Genomic DNA, 14,494 nt, shown 5'->3' with positions numbered 1-14,494 from the left:
CTGGGCCTGGAACCCAGTTCTCCAGCTCCTTAACCAGTGTTTATTTACCACCCCACACTGAGCTGGGATGGCAAGGAGGGAGCGGGTTACTGTGTCCAAGTGACGCCACGGACTATAACAGGTGCTGTAATTACTTGTGTGTGAAGTAATAAACCTCTGTGATAAGTACGTAATGCAGAAGCTTTATTCGGCCCATTAATCCTCAGTAAATGTTTTCCCCTAGCTGTGCCCTCCCAGGCCTGGCCCGTGCTTCACTGCCTGTCACTTTGAGGTCTGAGAAGCAGCATTTCTTGCATAAGAGCAAGGCCCTGCCAGATGTCGCTAGATCATAGGAATTAGCATTAGAAACTGATTAAAAATAAAAACTTCTTTTTTCTCATGATGTTTCTGTCTGCCTGGCGTGTGTGTGTGTCTGTATTGAGAATGTGGAGCAAGAGCAGTAACATTACATAGACATTCATGTAACAAATTTATGCTGAACATACAGGAGAAAGGCCTGTGCTGGGCGCTTGAGAAAGGTGAGGATGCATCCCCAAAATGGGCTGCACATGCTGCAGACATGACACAAACAGCGGTCTGAGGCTGTTGGGGAGAGAGCGAGTGCAATGACTTTACAAAGAGGGTAAGGCAGGGGCGGGGAAGGATTCAGATGAGGCTTCAGAGAGGTGATGACATTTCAGGGAGACCTGGAAACTTGGGAATTTTTTCAAATCAAGAAAGAGAATTCCAGGTAGAGAGGATAACTTTGAGCCCAGAAGATGTTCAAGAGTTTTGCCAAAGCTTGAAAAATAAGGTAATCTTTTTTATACAAATTGTTCAGAAGAAGCACAAAAGAGTGAATAAGACCAACTTTATGAGGCTTCCAGGATAAGAACATATAATTGTAGGTCAGTCCCACTTACAGAACACGGCTGGAAAAATCCTAAGTAAGGTATCAGCAAATTGAATCCAGAAGATTATTAAAATGAATACATTGCGACTAACGGGCTTTATACTAAGGATGGTATGAAGTTTTAAAATCTATCGATGTAACTTAACACATTAACCAATTAAAGGAAAAATGATAACATGATTAATTCAGTAGGCATGGAGTAAGTGATTGAATATATTTCAACACTTATTTATAATTTTTTTTAAAAATGGAGAACCCGTTTTGGATTGGGTTGTTTGTTTCTTTCTTATGTCGTATGAGCTCTTATATATTCTGGAGATCAAGTCTTTGTCAGTTTCATCGTTTGCAAAAATTTTCCCCCATTCTGTAGGTTGTATCTTGTTTTACTTATGGTTTCCTTTGCTGTGCAGAAGCTTGTAAGTTTAATTAGGTCCCATTTGTTTATTCTTGCTTTTATTTCTATTGCTTGGGTTGACTGCCCTAGGAGAACATTTTTGAGATGTATATGAGATAATGTTTTGCCTATATTTTCTTCTAGGAGGTTTATTGTATCTTGTCTTATGTTTAAGTCTTTGATCCATTTTGAGTTTATTTTTGTGTATGGTGTAAGGGAGTGTTCTGACAGACTGGGATTTCAAAATATAGAATAGATAAACAAGATTATACTGTATAGCACAGGGAAATATATACAAGATCTTGTGGTAGCTCACAGCAAAAAAAAATGTGACAATGAATATATGTATGTTCATGTATAATTGAAAAATTGTGCTCTACACTGGAATTTGACACAATATTGTAAAATGACTATAACTCAATTAAAAAAGTTAAAAAAAATAGAGAACCTTTTGCCAAACTAAAAATAGACACAAATTTCCTTAGCCTGATAAAAAAAAAAACTGCCAAAACTTAGAAGCAAACATTATTGACAGTGAACTGTAGAAACATTTCTAGGAAAGCTCAAAACAAGGCAGGCACTCCTGCTTTCACATTTATTATTCAACATTATATTTGAATTCTTTGCCAATACAATACAACAAGAAAAGGAGGGGAAATAAGCACAAGAATTGGAAAGGCATGAATAGTATTTTCATTTGCAGAAGTTGTAACTGTCTTTATAGAAAAACTAAAGAATATGTACACATAAAATTTTAGAAATAAAAAGAAAATTCTAAAAGGTGGTTGGATACAAGATCCACATTTTTAAAGAAATCAATAGCTTTCTTATAAGCCATAAAATATATTAGAAAACATAATTTTAAAAATAACCTGTTTACAATAGCAACAAATTTATGAGAGTATTAATAATTGCTAATGTTACCGGGAGGAGGGGAATAAGAGTTACCTCGGTTCTTAGGAAAAAAGTGAATTTTTAACAAGACAAAAAGCATGATATGAACAAGATTTATTAGGAAAGCAAAAAGGTAGCAAAGTATAATACACTCCCAAGAATTGGGAGTGGGCCAATCCAAGAGAGGAAAAATGGCACCCCTCCTTTGTTTTTCCTGTTTTTTGTATCCTGGCTTAGAGGCATTTTTGTGAATGACTGATTTATGGCTCAGTTTCTTGTGCTCATATACACACACCATCCCCTTTTCACAGGTTCTTACCCATGATGCACACTGAGAAACCAATGGGAGGGGGTTCAAACTGCTGTAATGTTAATTGCATTATAATGAGCATTGGGTCACGTTAAGCCAGTCCTTCTCTATTGTGCAGCTGCAGTGTTTGATTCTAGCCAGCATCTTTGCTGGCCCTCATTTAGAGAAAACAAGTTTTTGGAGCCCCTTATCCTGAGTGCAGGTATACTGTTATTTTCTGGATTGCTTCTTTCCCCTTCCACCCCCCTTCATTTCTATCTAACTGCCTAAAACTAACACTAATACTAACTGAGTTCTTACCCGTGTTCCAAGGATTTATATCTTGCACCTTGTTTCATTCTCATAACAACTCTACGACCTATTCTAACTATGAGCAAATCTAACAACATACTTATAAGAACTTTATGGACAAAATTGGACAAAGTTATTGAAGGGCATAAAGGACTCAAATAAATGGAAATCTATACCATATTGTCTGATGATCGAATCAACATAAAACATCATAAATATCAATTCTTCCCAAATTAATTCATAAATTCAACACAGTTCAAAGTCCTAGCAGGATTGGTGGTGGTGGTGGTGAGGGTGCAGAGAACAAAACTAGATAAAATGATTCTAAAATTCACAGAAAAGAGTAAATACCTAAGAGCAGCCAAAAAATTCTGAAAAAGAACAAGAAGAAAGGAACTGATCTACCAGTTACCAGGACTAATGCTACCATAATGAAAACAGTGTGATAGTAATACAGAAATAGATTAATAGATTGATGAAGGAGAATAAAAATCTCACAGACACACACACACATACACACACACACATATATTTAATACATTATAGAGTAGGCATAGCAGACTAGTAGGATAAATATGAACTATTAAATACTCTAACAAGTGATGCCAAGACAATTAACTTTCCATATAACCAAACAAATAAAGTGAAACGGGATCCTTACCTCACACCATACACAAAATAAAACCCAGATGGATCAAAACCGTAGATGCAAAAAAAGGAAACTCTAAATCTATTAGGAAAAAAATGAAACAAAGTATCTGTAAGTCTTCAGGCTAGGAAAGGAATCCTTAGTAAAGATTCCTCACCCATTCATCCACCCAAAAAATCAGCAAATGAAACACTAATAAATTTTCTTCATTCCAAATATGAGCCTTCTGTCAACAAAGTTAAAAGAAAGGCTACAGACTGGGAGTAGATATTTGCAATATATAACTGAATTAGTCTCTGGAATATGTATTTTCAGGTTACCAATAAGGAAAATAACAAGAATTTTCAAGTTATCAATAAGAAAAAAACAAAAACCAAGAGCAAAAGAAAAAACAAACAAACAGAACAGAAAAGGAAAGTGAATTGGCTGTGCCAGTACACAGAGAAGGAGAGACTTAACCTCATGGATAGCAGGGGAACTGCAACAGCAAGATATCATTTCGCAGCCACGCATGGAGGAAGGCTTTAAATCTGACAACATCAAGCATTGGTGAGGGGTGGGAAAATAGGAATTTGCATACACTGCTTCCTTCATGAGCAATTTGGCAGTATCTATTAATATCAAGTTAACCTGAAAGAGTACATGAGGACTAGGTGCCAGCACCTCCATTCCAGTCATAAACTGAAACAAGTTCTCCCACACATGCATGAAGAGACATCCATGTTCATTGCAGTATCGTTTACACTGGGAAGGAGAACAAAAACCTTGAAACAATGTAAATGTCTAAAAATAGGAGAAAAGCAATGGGCTCTATTCATAAGATGATTACTTAACACAGTTAAAGGAATGAATTTTCAAAAGTTCTCAAAAACATGAGTGACTGATAAAAACAAACACCCCACATTGTGGAATGAAACACGTACATGCAAATGAAAAACATATGTTGTCACTGACATGTATGTATGTAAAAGAAGAAGGAAAGTTGACTTGAAGGACACAGTGACTTCCTGTAGAAGGAATCCGGTTTCACTGTGCTGTCTGGTGCCTGGCATTTTGTCACACTGCTGGAAGGATGAGTGTGGAAGAAAGAGCAAATGCTCAGCCTCCCTGCTGGGAGAGCTTCTCTTATTATATGCTTTTGTGCACTCTTTGTGTTTTCTACATTGCATTAAGTTAGCTAAGAAACATTTTCATCTTTGTGCATGGTGGGGGGCGCGGGGCGGCGTGGCTGTGTGTGTGAATAGACTCACCTCTTTCAGAGACCTTCTGAATCACATAATCGAAATGCTTTCAAACTTAGGACTTTGCATACTGCTTCTCTGAACAGATCCAGGCTGTGTGTTGTCATAACAACAAACACAATGATTTGAAATGCAGATTCTTCCTCTTTTACTCTGACGGAAACCAGTGAGGAATGCAGGGTACTTTGTATTGGATATGAGCCTGTTAAAGAGTCCAAATGTGCTATTAGAAGTGAGTTGTATGCCCAGCAGGGAAGAAAGTGTATGATTTGTGAAACATCTCTACTCAGAATCATATAGGTTTTCAAGAAAGCCTGACCATTCAGATTATAAAGTTTTGACACTTAAAAGCCTCTTTGAATCTTAGGAGTTCTATAAGACTAGTTTTGTGTTGTGTTGGAGAGGCAGTAGAGTAGAGTGGGTAAGAATTCTGGCTTGGAAATCCAACAGACCTGCTTCACTGCTTCCTAGCTGTGCAGCATTTGGGCAGATTACTGACTGTGACAGTCAGGGTTCTCTAGAGACACAGAATGAATGAGACATGTATATATATGTGTGTGTGTGTGTATACACACACACAGATTTATTATAAGAAATTGTCTCATGCAATTATGAAGACTGGCCAGTCCCAAGATCTGCAGAGTGGGTCAGCCAGTTGGAGTCCCAGGAAGAGCCAATGTTTCAATTTGAAAGCAGCTGGGCAGGAGGAATTTTGTCTTACTCAGGGGAAGGATCAGCCTTTATGTTCTATTCTCACCTTCAGTTGATTAGATGAGGCCCACCCACATGGGGGAGGGCATTTTGCTTTATTCCCAGTCTACTGATTTAAATATTAGTCTCATGCAAAACCTCCCTCATGGGAATGCATAGAATAATGTTTGATCAAATATCTGGGCACCCCTTAACCCAGTCTGGCTGACACAATTAACCATCACATGTACCTCCTCTGAGTCCTAATGTCTTCATCTGTAAACAGCACACAGAGCTGAAGTGAGAAGTCAATATGTTGTTGTAGATGAGGAGCAAGCAGAGGAGCTGGGACTTAGAAGATGCTCAATAAACACTTACCAACGAAGTTAGAACATTGAACTCGGGGTGGAATCCAGCCTGAATTTTGTGTTTCTTACCCTCTTCTTTTTTTTTTTTTTTTTTTTTTTTTTTTTGTATACAGTTTTTACAAGTCAGATATGAGTGTCCAGACAATCGATTGCTTAGATTTGCTTATTCTGGGGCTTCAGAGGCTTGCTTCGTTCAGTCACTATTACGTTAGCAACATCCACCCATGTCGTTGCATGTCGCCGTGAACATTCAGATAGTGCTGAGACCACCCATCCTGGTGGTGGATGTTTGCACCTTCCCTAGTTTTCCCACTTTGAACAATGGTCTTGCGAACATCTAAGGTCTTCTCTAGGGTGCGCTCCTAGGAGAGGAACTGCTGGGCCATAGCTATGCACGTGTTCAGTTTCACAAGATCGGGCTATGCTGTTCCCCAAAGTGATCAGTTTGCCCTGTTGAATGAGACAATAGTGATCAGTTCTCCTCCTGCTGACCATGAAAAGAGGTGCTTATAAAGACTATCCAATCTTTGGGTGAAAACAGCTTGTGATAGTAAGGAAGGTTAAAAAAAAAAAAAAAACAAAGGAGCTACAAAGTTCAATGTGATCACAGCCCCACAGAAAACAGGCAATATAATACCAAAGGTGCAAGAAGAGGCTTGAACAGGGTCTGGAATCAGACCGACCTGGGTCAGGCCTTCGCTTGCCCACTGCCTGCCTGAGACCTTGAGCCAGGTACTTGACTGCTCTATGCCCTTGTGAGCTCATTTTAAAATGGCAGCAATAAATCACACCTAGTTCAGAGCACTGTATAAACTGAGCTCACGCATATAGTAAATACTCAATAATGATGGCCAAAAAAAAAAAAGAGCCAAACATAATTTTAAAAACCAGACAGACATGCACTAGAATGCTTCCCGAGGCTTATGGTTGGTCTTAAATTATGAGTGGTGTCTTTTTTCTATATTTAGAGCTCCTGGGAAGTGATTATATTGCTTTCAAAATAGGAAAATTAATTTACTTTTTAAAGATTCCTTTATTTGCTACTTTGTGTGGTTTCCGTGTGCTGCTCTCATTTACTCACACACCTCTCAGCTAGATGTATGAGGCACAGACTCGTTGGACTTCGCTTAACACTGGCAGGTACCTGATTCCCGAGAAGCAGTCTCTAGGGTCAAGGCTCGCGCGAGGTGAGAGTAATCCCCAGTGGGAACCTTTCAAGAAGAGAAACCTAATGGGTTGACTATAATTTAAAGTTGTATGCGAATTCCACCTTTGCTGGGTCTGGAGCTTCTGAGTTTTAGAGTGTGTGCAGGGGAGCAAGGGAAGAGCTTAGGCCCGTAGGCCACGGGGACGTGTGTTTCCTAGCCCTGCAGACCGGCGCGGCCTAATTGTGAGTGTGTTCTGGGCATGGGCAGAGTCTCCCGAGAGTCTCCAGCTTTGGTACATTCCTTTATTCATCCTGTAGATATTCATTGGAAATTTATGACGTGTTGGGCACTGTTGTTGGTGCTGGAGATACAGAGGGACAAAGATACAGAGTGGGGCAAATCAAACAGGATTCCTCATCGTCTATTCTAGGAGGCACGATGACCATGAACAAGCACACAGTAAATAAGGAAGGCAGTTATGGATCCTGATCAATTCGGTGAAGGAGGTGAAGAGGGTACGCTGGAGGGTAATGGAAGTCACTCTGTGAAGGGGAGGTGACGTTTAAACTGCGATCAGAAGGCTGTGGAGGGCCAGCCATGGGGAAGCATTTCAGGCAGAGGGGAAATTTTTTAAATGCAGAGCCTTTGTTCAAGGAAGATCACAGTGTGTTCTAGGAGCCGTCAGAAAGACTAGCGTGGCTAGGGCAGAGCGACTGCGGAGGCAACTGTCCCACACAAATGCTCACAGGTGCTTGGCAAATACAGCAAATATCATTTTAAATGCACAGATGAGCTCCCAAGGAAGTTAAAAGTGCTCAAGGGACCTGAAACAATAGAGGAAGTGGAAAGCTAGCTTGATGGCTTAGGTGTTAGAGCTTTTAATGCCTGGAAAGTTACAGAGATTGAGGTCTTGGCCTCCTGGGAAGTGGGTAATGAGGAGAGGCTCCTGGTGGAGCAAGGACTCTGGGGGGCTGACCCTCCCTGCTCCACCGAAGGGTGGGTGGAGGGACACTTCCTGTGCACCCAGGGAGGTAACAACAGAGCGTGTTATTCGGTGTAGGCCCTGTTAAAAGAAAATAATTACCTGAAAGTCAATGCCGAGGACTTGCTATCACATAGGTTTGGGGTTCAGATTTATACCACCCATATCTCCCCAGAACCCTCAAATTGAGAAGAAACTCAAACACCAGTACCAAGCAGGGATACCCATGAAGAACCTAGAAGAAACAAACACAAAACTCCCAGAGGGAGAGATGTACCTTCAACTCGGCTCACACAAAATTCCCACAGGTCAGATGAAGCCCTGCTGAGAATAAGGTCTCGATCTCCAGTTACAAATGCACAAGGAAAACTTTCACCATGTGCAAGCATCAGAGATTACAACAAACCGAAGGGTCGATATTTCTCCCTAAGAACTCTCGTTAAAAGAACTGTGTAAAAAGCTATACAACGTACTTAAAATGATTAAAGTCATAAAAAGGCCATTAAACATAAAATATGACAGACCCTCTAGAGATAAAGAGCAGATTTTAAAGTAACTTAATAGAATGTCTAGATTTAAAATAATAGTTAAATCAAAATTTTCAGATGATGGATTGAACAGCAGATTCGTCAGATATAAGAAGAAAATTAATACACTGGAAGATGTGAGATGACTCAGAATGCATTGCACAGAGTTAAAGGTAAAAGGCATGAAAGACAGATTAAATGAAATAGAAAATTAAATGAAAGTGTCCAATATACTTTTAATAGGAATCCCAGGGCTTGAGAATAGAGAGGACTGGGAAAAGGCAATATTCAAAATTATTATGACTGACAAATTTCAGAATTTAAATGATAGACACATATCATAAACTGAATAACGGCCACCCAGAGATACCCGGTTCTAATCCCTGGAACCCTTAAATGTTGCCTTGTAGGAAAACAAATCTTTGCAGACATGATTAAGTTAAGGATCCTGAGATGGAAATGTTATTCTCAATTATGCAGAGCTGTAAATAAAATCACAAGTGTCCTTTTAAGAGGAGGGCAGAAGGAAGTGTCACACAGCCACACACAGGGGAGAACACGATAGGAGGACAGAGCAGAGAGAGGTTTGAAGATGGATGGCATGACTGATAGCCGAGGAATGCTGGCAAACTGGAAGAGATGAGGAACAGACTCAGCGTTCCCTCCCCCGAAGAGCCTCTGGAGGGAGCTTGGCCTTGCCAACACCTTGATTTTGGCCCAAGACACTGATTTTTGACTTCTGGCCTGAAGAACTAGAAAGAATAAGTTTAGGTCATTGTAAGTTACCAATTTTGCAGTAATTTTTCATAGCAATTCTACAGAATAATACAACATGTCTTTATAGATTGAGAACGTACAGCAAGTTACAGGAAGGGTAAGTAGAAATAAATCAACAGCTAGACACACAATAGTGAAACTGGAAAATACAAAGAAAAGATACTGAGAGTACCCAGAGGGAGACATACGGGGGACACTGCCAGAGAGACAGTGTATTTTTCAAAGTGTCAATAATCTGGAAGACAATGGGATGTTATCAAAGACAAATGATCATGCAAAATTGCAGGTGAAATAAAGACATTTTCAGGCAGGTGAGGCTGGTTTTTACTCTTGATAGAATCTTACTGAAAGAACTGCTAAGAGGTGAACTTCAGAACGAAAGGCGAAAAACCCAGAAAGACAATGTGAGATACAAGAAGTTACACTAAGCAATGAAAATGGAAAATACGTGATAAAGTATAAACAAGCCTCAAACGTATAAAACAGCAACAGTAATAAAATGATGACTTAGAGAGTATAAAAAAAAGAAGGTGAGATTAAAATGCCACCCAGTAATAATATGTTAGATATAAGGGAAGTGTTTGGGTTAAAAAGTTCTAAAGTCCTGACTAAGTTCAGACTTTTTTAAGTAAAATATGCATGTAATAAAGAAATTTAATCAACACAGTAGATAATAAGAAAGAGATGGGAAGGGTACAATGAAAATACACAAAAACCCAGCAAGTACAAAATAAGATCAGCAAAATAAATCTGTGTATCAGTAAATAAATCTAACATTATCAAGAGTCACAGAAAGTATAAGCAAGCTATCTTTGATGACTAAACAAAACCTACATTCTCTATGGTTTTATAAGGAAACACCTAAAATAAAAGTACTTAAATAAGCATTGGAAAGAAAAAATTCAAATTTTTTCATTATTTAAAGGCAAAATTATCTACACAGAAAAACTCAAAGAATCCACGTACTAACTGGCCAGGCTAAGTTGAGAATTTGGCCCTTTTGCTGGGAGCAAGCTCAAATATACAAAAATCAATTTTATAAATGTAGTTTTAAAAAGATATCATATATGCTAGCAATAAAACTTGAAGATATCTAGGAATAAACCTTTATGGAGAAATTTCTAACTTTATGGAAAAGCATAAAAGACGACCTTGAGAAATGGAGGAATAGCATGGAAGGGATAGACCGTATTCATTAGTGAATCAATATTATAAAATGGAAATTCTCCCAAATCAGTCTATAAAGTTAAGATCACTCTAATCATGACCCTAACAGAATTTTCTATGGACATTATACATGGAAAATCAAAGAGGCAAATAATTTTTAGAAAGAACAATATGGAGAAGGCACTTCGCTTCCTAGATATTAAGACATTATAAAGTTGTAGTAGTGAAGACAGTATGATGTTGACTCAGAGACAGACAAAATCGATGGGATGAAATAGAGGGCTCGGATTTAATTCCATATATGTATGAGAACTTAATCTGTAATACGTGTGGTGTTATAAATCAGTGAGAAAAAGGACGAACTGACAGTAAGTGCTGGGATTTCCATTTCTCCATATAGAAAAAAAATCAATTAGATCCTTATGTCAATACACAAAAATCAATCCCATGTGGATAAAAACCTAAGTGAAAAAGGGCAAAGCTTTAACACATTTAAGAGAAAATATAGGAGAATATCTTTATGACTTCTTATTAGATAATTTCTTTAAAATATGCAGATGATTAAGAAAATATGACAAATCTGACTATATTACAATTGAAATATCTGGTAAAACACAAATCACAGAATGAGTAGATAAGATACTGATAACGTGAGAGCAAAAATAGTTAGCATCCGGAATATGCCGAGGATATCTACAATTCAGAATGGAATGGATAGTTATGCATAAAACCAAAAAGTTAGCATTCAGAATGTATAAAGGATGCCTACAGTTCAGTGAGAAAAAGACAACCCAGTAGAATAAAAGATAAAGGATATGAATAGAAAATTCAAAAAGGACAAAACCTGAATGTCCCACAGCATATGAAAAAAGGGTGTTCGACTTCATCAGTAATCAGGAAAAGCAAAGTAAAGCAGAGAGGTCTTTGCCACCCCATCAGCCCGGGCAGCCCTTCTGCCCAGATGCCACAGGAGGGGCAGAAAGCCAGGGCAGAGAGCTGTCCAAGGCTCATGACCTGCTTTGGACTAGATGGGCAAAAATTAGAAGGACAGCATCAGGAGCTGGAGAGGATGTGGAGAAATAGGAATCTTCATCTCCTGTCCATGGAACAGTAAATTAGTTCAGTTTAGAGAGGAATTTGGTAATATTTAGTAACACTGGAAGATTCAGCATTTCCATTTCTAGGATTACACCCAAAAAAGACTCCCGCGTGTTCATAAGGAAACTGGTAAAGTCCAAGGCGACCGATTGCAGCACAATTTGCAGTAGGAAAAAACAAAAAGACCTTTCTATTGTGGTGGGGGAGAGGGAGAGCCGATAGTCCGCTAACAGAAAACTAAATACATGACTTGTAGTATATTCGTACAAGGTAAAATATGTAGAATGATTAAACCGGGGCTACACCCACCAACAAGGATGCAACTGTAAAAACATAATGAAAAGGAAAAAAATTCAGAATGTCTTATGATTTATCAGCATGACGCCAATTGTTTCACATTGAAATAATGTAATACAATCTTACCTACAATACTACACTAGTGTCCCTAGGATATATACATATGTTGCAAAATAGAAAAGCAAGCATTGTCAATGATAAGCATCAGTCCCTCTGGGAGGACTGAAGGGGAATGAGATGGAGAGGGAACACACAGGGAGCTTCAATTGTATCTATAAAACTCTAATGCTATTAAGTGAGTGAGTAAGTAAATCCATTAGAAAACGTGTTCGGATGGTGGATATACATTATTCTCTTTATTTCTCCTGTGTGCATGAAATACTTTTATAATAAAATATTTTAAATTAATTTGAAAAATTATTTGACTTTTAAAAATTGAAGTAGGAAAACCCATCCAGAGGCTCACGTGTTAATTCAGACAGTAGGGAGATAATCCTCACTAGGACTAGGGCTGCAGTAGGAGACAGAGAAATGGAAAGAACAGAGATGTTTTGGAGGTAAAATCGATGGTCTTGGGTAGATTTGCCGTCTCCGATACAGCAGTTTAACAGAAACAGTCACTGCCCTGTCCATGTTGAGGCTTGGGTTTCACACCATTTCCCAAAGCTTCCCCGTAGAATTAGGCTTCAAGCATCCTCCAAGGTAGCAGATTTAATGGTATATACTCTTTGCCTGTCTTCCCTTCCCTGTATCCCTTCTCCACTTCCCTATCAGTGTTAGCCCTCTTCCCCCAGTGGACCACTTTCATTTGGGTCTCTGTCCTGGATCTACTTCTGGGAGAACCTACACTAAGGTAGCAGGCGCACTTCCAAAGCATGCCAGCATGCCACTAAGCACCTCTCTGATGTCACTCCCAGTCTAGCAAGGAGAGGGGGAATAAGCAAAGATTCCAAGGTCTATGGGCAGGCGAATGGGTGGTGATATGCCACATTCAGGAGATGGAAAACACAGCTGAGGGGCAGAAGAGAAGATGGGCTGCTTCAGGATTTGCAGAGGAATGACGATGCCTTCCTGCATCATGGAAATCAGTGAAATTCTGATGGCAGCGGCTCTGGGCCTGTGCTAGCCTTTGCAGGAATGCCTCATTTGGGGATTCTTTTGACAAAATTAGGAGTGTAGCACCACCTGATTACATGCCATCCTATGTCTAATCCCACTGTAATGTGATTTATTTGCATTCACATTCCAGACATGTCTACAGAGCAGGGTTTGGTGCTGATGGATTCTGCTTTGATAGAAAATATTACTGAATGTCACTCGAGAGTGACTTCCTGATAAAGCATCACATAACAGTCCAGCTTCTCCAAAAATGGAAATTTCAGCAGTGAATTAAACAACATTTGCCTTGACAGTAATATAAAATAATGATTGCTCAAATCTTAAATTTTATTATGTGTAAACAAACAATAGCCCGTAGGTATCCTCATCACGGATTTTTCTGTAAATCACACTTCACCTTTAAGCTGAGTGATTTTTTTCCTTAACTCAATCCATCGCATCTGGCTACTGAGTCAATCTGACTGTTATCAACAAAAAAACATCGTAGTGAGGTTCTTGGCATTGCTCTGGCTGCTGATTTGGAAGGAAAGGTGCTTAACCTGACTTCACCTTCTCACAAAGGTGAATAAAAATGTTCCCAGGGGAGCAAGCTCCGGCTTCGCAGTACACGGTGTGTCTGAACGGTGCTTTGGAGCCAGTGAAACACATCAGTTCAAATGACCGTTGGAGAAGGGAGCCTGAGACATTGTCCTCTCCATGCCAGCTGGAGTAAAGGCAGAGGACCTGGTGGCCACTGTAGGTACAGGCAGTGCAAGGAGGCCCTCAAGAAGAGTACCCCTGATCTTTGGGGCCATCGGAAAATCTTATCATCTGAAATGGAAACTATGAGAGAACTGCATATAACGATTTGCCACCTCTAGGCATGTCCATGGCAGGAGAGGATCCACAGCGTTACTCATGGCACCAGGGTCTATCCCACAGCCATAGGAAGAATCCGTGGGTCCAGTGGATATATAAGCGTTATGGAACCTTAGAGAGGTCTTACCAAAGGCAAGGCCTAGAAGTTAGGAGCTCAAAGATGGGAAGATCCGAGTTCAGATTTCAGCTCCACAGCTTCGTGGCTGAATGTTATTTAACCTCCTTGAGTCTTGGTTTCCTCATCAGGAAACTCTAAAGCCATGCAGGGTTGTTGCAATGGTTAAAGGAAATAATATATGTTAAAGGAATTTTAACATATGCCTGACTCATAGTAAGTACTCAGAAGACAGTGGCTGCTACTGGTACTATCACTGTCAGAATGTAACCAATGGAAAGAAAATGCTACCTGCGTAAGTGTATTGTAAATGTTCTGGCACCTTTGGTACGCAGAGAGGAAAATGGAATTGGAGACTGAGAATTTGTCAGAATTTGTCAGCATCAAGCAAGGCAAATGAGGCGCTCTAGACCGCAGTCCTTGCTCTTGAGAGACAACTAATCCAGCTTTCCTGGCTGGAAGGAGAAATTTTTCAGGAGAGCTAACTCCTGTCTTTTAATTGTATACTCCCCAAGCAACTTCTAGTCTGTGACTTGATCTAGGTAAGGCAGGCCAAATGGCTGTCCCCAACTCTGAAGCCAGGCTTTTCTCCCACTGGAAATCATGAAGTTAGCTTCTGGCTCATCCCTCAATGTCTTGTGAGTTTGGTGAGTCAGTCACCAGGACACTTCAGAGTA

Source organism: Camelus bactrianus, chromosome 13 (genome assembly GCF_048773025.1).
Source record: "Camelus bactrianus isolate YW-2024 breed Bactrian camel chromosome 13, ASM4877302v1, whole genome shotgun sequence".
Classification (NCBI taxonomy): Eukaryota; Metazoa; Chordata; class Mammalia; order Artiodactyla; family Camelidae; genus Camelus; species Camelus bactrianus.
Note: the sequence above shows the minus strand (reverse complement) of the source record.